At 43.2% G+C, this 6,393-nt stretch overlaps 1 pseudogene; it reads left to right on the forward strand.

Moving 5' to 3' along the window:
* Positions 1-263: 263 nt before the first annotated feature.
* LOC122116231 lies at positions 264-5,779 on the forward strand (annotated as a pseudogene).
* The last annotated feature ends 614 nt before the right edge of the window (positions 5,780-6,393 follow it).

The following is a 6,393-nucleotide window of genomic DNA, read 5'->3' on the forward strand; positions in this document are numbered from 1 at the left end:
CTTGCAGCTGGCAGCTGGATACCAGGGTAGGTGGGAACTGGTAGGGCCCTCTGATTACCCAGCAATAGGGAGATTGAGTTGGAGCACCTGCTGGCTCCACCTATAATCAAGTCTGCCCCACCTCCTCTGCCCCTGTAACAACCAGAGGTATAAATGGGGATCTGAGTTCACTGTGTCAGATTCCTGCTTCCCAGCTCTACCTGTTTGCCTCTTTGGGCACCACTGCTGAAGACTCACATCCATCTGTTCTGCAGCCCTGCACCATGAAGGAGATTGTGTACATACAGGCAGGCTAGTGTGGCAACCAGATTGGAGCAAAGGTGAGCATGGCACTGGCCTAGGATCCAAGTCTCAAATTTAGGGGAAGGAGAAAGAGGATGGGGTTGGAGTGTGGAGGTGGTGGTGGTCATGGCTAGGCTGAGGTAGCTGGGGCTCCATAGTGGTCCCTAACCTTCTGCAAATGAAGCCCCCCAGATAGCTTCTCCAATTTCCCTAATTTGTGTGGCCCTGGTGGGTGTGGTTTTTAAGCAAGCCTGGGGTGGTTTTAAATCCCTTGCATGTCTTAGTCTTACCTGAGACTCAAGTCTTTGTATTTAGTTTCCTGGGAATAGACTAATGCATGTTCGGTCTGGTTTGAATGAAAGGAATGCAGTGTCTTTGAGCTGAAAGATACAGAGAATTCCCTTTGTGTCAACTGATGAGTGTCAGATAATTGAGAACAGTTCTTCTACCTTAATGCAAATTTCTCTGAGTTTCATGCCCCATCTCAGCTCCCTTAAGTTGGGTGTTTTCTGAATCATTGGTTGTCATGTATGCTCTGAGGACACTTGGGGTTCTGGAGACCCTTCTAGCTGAGTCTTCAAGTTACTGCTTTGGTAATTTCATGTCCATGGAAGGCCAGTTACTCATCATAGAATACAAACAGAATATGGTACTATATAAGATGGAATACTCATAGGAGAAACCAGATGTCTTCTATTCAGCCAGATAAAAGAGATTAACAAAACTAAAATAGCACCATTTTCTGTGTTTTTTTTTTAATTTAGAAAATGTAATTATTTTTTACAAATATATTTGTGTCAACAGGACATGAGTTTCTTATAGTTACTTTAAAATGCATTTTTTGGACAGTTAACATTCTAGGTCATAATACACTTCTATTTCCATCTCAGTTTTGGGAAATGCTAAGCGATGAGCACAATATTGACTGCACTGGCAACTACTATGGGGACAGCCATTTACAGCTGCAGAGAATCGAGGTGTATTACAATGAGGCAGCTGGTAAGTTTCTCCCATCTTGTTTCCCATACCGTGGCAAAATAGTTCCCAGGGGAATACTAATGAAAAGGAAGAGTTCCTGCCTTTCTTATGGTAGTATTGTAGTTTTAATTTGGGACCTTAATCTTATAAGTCAAGTGCTGTACCCAACTGAGCCACTCCACCAGATACTTTGTTTTAATTTTTGAGTATACTCTTGTGAATTACCCCAGGAAAGCCTTATACCTGAGTTCCCCCTAACTCTACTTGCTGACTAACCACACCTGGAATTGTTTTTTCCGGTCATGGAGCTTGAACTCTGGGCCTAGGTACTGTCGCTCAACTCTTCAGCTCAAGGCAAGCGGCTCTACCACTTAAGCCACAGTGCCACTTCCAATTTTCTGGTGTTTTATTGGAGATAAGAGTCTTGCTGGCTTTTTGTGCCCTGGCTGGCTTTGAACTTGATTCTCTGATCTCAGCCTTCTGGGTAGCTAGGATTAAAGGCGTGAGCCCATTTCACATAATTAAAAATGAGACTGCCTAAATATGCATTCTAAAACAATTGATAAAATATAATCCAATGCCATTTGGTTGTGTGCTGATCATCCTAAGCTCAAGCCTGGGCACTAACTATGAGCTTCTTTTATTTTGGGTAGTTTCTTGGAGATGAGTCTCCCTGCCTTTCCTGCCCCAGCTGACTTCAATCTGCGATGCTAAGGTCTCATCTCAGATTTTTGAGTAGCTAGAATTACACCCTTATGCAACCAGAGCCCAGTTACATTGCCTCTTTATAATACCGATTACATTTCTAAAACAATATTTTGAAAAAGAAAATTTAAAAAATTTTAAGGAGGGATATTCAGTCACTAATATATATGAGAATAGTCCAAACCATAAAGCATAAATAGTCTCACCCTGAAATCTATAACATTTTTGGTCTTGAGCATTTTGAATATGAATACTTAGCCAACTGTAAATTATTTTTAAGGTTTTTAAAGTAAGAAAACATTCTTGTGATGTAGAAAAAATCAATACTAATTTGTAAACATTGCTTTTAAATGATTCATATTGTCTTTCCTAACATAAACAGCCTAATTGAAGTCTACAGAGTAGTTTTTCAGTTTTTGTAACTGTCAATGTAAAGTTCATTTAATTTTATATTGAGTTTCCATTCTACATTATTGTATACAAACAGAATCGTGGATAATTGGCTTTCCTGTGTATTAATCCAATGAACAAGTACAAACAAAATTACAAAGCTATTTAATTTATGTGAGTTTTATAGATCTACATTTTGGGCTGTCCTCACCTTGGTATTTTGTGTTAATATTGTTTAAGTAACATACAAGGTTTTAATCTTCTGATTCCTTGGTTGAGAGTGGTTGGGTTGGATTGTGTCACTCCTATGAACAGAATTTTAGGTTGTGTCTTTATTAGATCCTGTATATCCAGCAGGATGGTCAGTTTTCTTCATGTGAATGTTTAGGAAGGGGGTATTCTAAAACTGGTGTTTACATCACGTTAACTGCTTTCCCTTGGGCCAAATCAGGTTAAATGGGAAATTGCAAGTCATTGCCCAAGGTTGCTTTGAGTATTTGAATAAAGGATATGTGCTATTTGATAACCATTATTGAAACATTATAAGACAAGAAATATATATATTGTATATATGTTTTCTCCAGGAAAGCCTTACACTTGAATTCCCTTACATCTACTTGGTGAATAGCCATACCTGGCTTTTTTTGGCCCGGGGGGGGGGGGGGTCGGTCATGTGGCTTGGACTCTGGGCCTAGGCACTGTCCGTCAACTCTTCAGTTCAAGGCAAGCAGCTCTACCTCTTGAACCACAGTGCCATTTCTGGTTTTCTTTTAGTTTATTAGAGATAAGAGTCTTAAGGACTTTTCCTGCCCCAGCTGGCTTTGAATAGTCATCCTCTGATCTCAGCCTCCAGAGTAGCTAGGATTACAGGCATGAACCTGGTTCATTTCTTGAGAAAGGTAATTGGAGAAGGGAAGGGATAGTGGGAGAACAACAAAGGAGGGGGGTAACAATTTTTGACAAGAAATGTTCTCATTTCCTTACTCATGTAACCAACTCCTCTATACAGCACCTTTACAATAAAATAAAATTAACAAAAAGAGGAAGTTTCTTGCTGATAGGCACAGGTGACTCATTTCTGTAATGCTGGCTACTTAGGAGGCTAAGAACTGAGGATCATGGTTCAAATCTTGCCTGAGCAGGAAAGTCCCTGAGACTCTTATCTCCAATAAGAAAACTGAAAGTGGGGTTGTGGCTCAAGTGATAGAGTGCTAGCCTTGAGCTGGAGAGCTGAGGGACAGTGTCCAGGCCCAGAGTTCAAGCCCCACGATGAACCAAAAAAAAAAAAAGGTGTTGTCACCTTTCTTTTGCACCATTAGACTCAAAGCCTGATGCTCATCTTTGCCTCCTGTGTAGCTGAGATTTCAGCCACCATGCCCAAAGCAAAGGAATGAATATTCATGGAAATAGACAACTGCAAACATCCTTAAAGTTGCTGAAGCCTCTTGCATGGGGATTCATGCTCAAGATATCTTTTCTGTTTCCATGTCTCAAATGCTGTAATTTTTGTAATGAATGCTGAGAGTCACTTAGAATCATAAGCTCTGCCCTGAGTTCCTTGTCAAGTATAGGCCTAAGTCAACTCTTTTTCTCACAGGCAACAAATATGTTCCTCGGGCCATCATGGTGGACCTAGAGCCTGGCACCTTAGACTCAGTAAGATCGGGACCATTTGGCCAGAGCTTTAGGCCAGACAACTTCATATTTGGTATGTCATCATGGTCCATGGGTCCTAACATCCAGGCACTCCAGTGCTGGGCTGAGCCTTTATCCACCTAGATATTGTCCTCAGCTAACCCACCTATTCCAGTCCATGGAAGTCATGCCCCTGGCCACTCAGACAGCTCAGATCAGTGCAACTCTGCAAGTTCTCCATGACAAAGAAGCCTCTGAAGGGAAAGAGCAGCAAGCAGAGAAAGCCACCAACAAGGTTTCAGCACTGCTGGTCATTTTAAAGGCCTGGCAATAACAGAACCACTTCAGGACACCAGAAATCAAAGCACAGCTATGTGTGAGCAAGGAGCAGACAAGTGCTTGCAGTTTAGCTTCCCTCTGACCACACTGTGCTCCTGTCCCTGTTGTGAAAGTAATTACATTTCCAGTATTGAGGCAGGCTCAGTTCTTCATTTCTAGAAGTACTTGATTTGGGTTAAAATGTATTTTCCTCCACACTCTCTACTTTTCTTTAGAACCTCGGTGATTTGTAGGGTCCCAGATACATTGAAAACATTTCCTTTATTTCACCATAGTGTATCTAAAATAATAGCAAAGTTTGGCTCAGAACAATCCTTTGTCTTCACAATAGGACAGGCACAGTCATTATTCTTGGAGTGTGTGTCTCATCATGTCTTTATGTCTGATAGGCCAGAGCGGGGTAAGCAATAACTGGGCAAAAGGCCACTACACGGAGGGAGCCGAGCTGTTAGAATCGGTGCTGGATGTGGTACGACGGGAGTCAGAAAGGTGTGACTGTCTCCAGGGTTTCCAGCTGGCTCACTCCCTGGGAGGTGGTACTGGATCAAGCATGGGCACCCTGATTCTCAACAAGATCCGAGAGGAGTATCCAGACCGCATCATGAACACCTTCAGCATCATGCCCTCCCCCAAGGTTTCAGACACCGTGGAAGAACCTTACAATGCCATCTTGTCTATCCACCAGTTGGTGGAAAATGCAGATGAAACTTTCTGCATCGACAATGAGGCCCTGTATGACATCTGCTTCCGCACCCTGAAGCTGCCCACACCCACCTATGGAGACCTGAACCACCTGGTGTCTGCCACCATGAGTGGAGTCACCACCTGCCTGCGCTTCCCCGGCCAACTGAATGCAGATCTGCGCAAGCTCGCCGTGAATATGGTGCCCTTCCCCCGCCTACACTTCTTCATGCCTGGCTTTGCACCCTTGACCAGCCGGGCCAGCCAGCAGTACGATGTTCTCTCAGTGCCCCAGCTCACCCAGCAGATGTTTGACGCCAAGAACATAATGGTCGCCTGTGATCCCCGCCATGGTCGTTACCTGACAGCAGCTGCCATCTTCCGAGGCCGCATGTCCATGAAGGAGGTGGATGAGCAGATGCTCAACATGCAGAACAAGAACAGCAGCTACTTTGCAGACTGGATTCCCAACAATGTGAGGACAGCTGTATGTGACATCCCCCCGCATGGCCTTACGATGTCGGCCACCTTCATCGGCAACAACACAGCCATCCAAGAACCCTTCAAGCGCACCTCAGAGCAGTTCAGTGCCATGTTCCGGCGCAAGGCATTCTTGCACTGGTACACGGGAGAAGGCATGGATGAGATGGAGTTCACTGAGGCTGAGAGCAATATCAACGACCTGGTGTCCGAGTACCAGCAGTGCCAAGATGCCACTGCTGATGAACAGGGGGAATTTGAAGAAGACTTGGTGGAGGAAGAAGTTTAAGACTTCCCATTGGTAGCAGTGCAACAGGACTGTCAGAGCCTGCCTACTACTTCTCAAATGAATGGTGCTTTCCTGAGATCCTGTTGTCATGCATTGAGGTCCCTGCTGTGTATCATCATGCACAGCCTTTCTGGTCAGGAACTAACTGATGGTGAATTAAAAATGAAGATTTCTTTTAAATAATATTATTTTAAAGCCCTATTTATATAAATAAAGAAGTATACATTGTGTACTCTTGAGTCCTTATTCTTTAGAATCCCTTTTATTCTTTCAATATATTTGAAATATTTAATCTTAGCAATATAGGACTGGTGCTCAAGAGGAGTTTCAAATTCATGGTGTTCCTATTATTTTGAACAGGAGGATGACAAGTGCCAATGTTGTTTATTTTCCCTGGCCCAGTTTTAAAGTTAGCAGTCTCTCAATAGCATGCCATTAGCATAAAAGCAGTTTGAAGAGAAAGTAAACCAGATTCAGATGTTAAAATTTTCCTAGTACCAAAGTGATGTTTGGAGTACTGAAGGGATTGATGTTCAAGACTTGTCTGGGCACTGAGGTAGCAGGGCCTCTTCCTCCTTTATTCTGACACAGGACTTGCTTTACCTGCCCCCTAG

Source organism: Dipodomys spectabilis, unplaced genomic scaffold (genome assembly GCF_019054845.1).
Source record: "Dipodomys spectabilis isolate Male_0828 unplaced genomic scaffold, ASM1905484v1 ptg000129l, whole genome shotgun sequence".
In the NCBI taxonomy this organism is placed as follows: Eukaryota; Metazoa; Chordata; class Mammalia; order Rodentia; family Heteromyidae; genus Dipodomys; species Dipodomys spectabilis.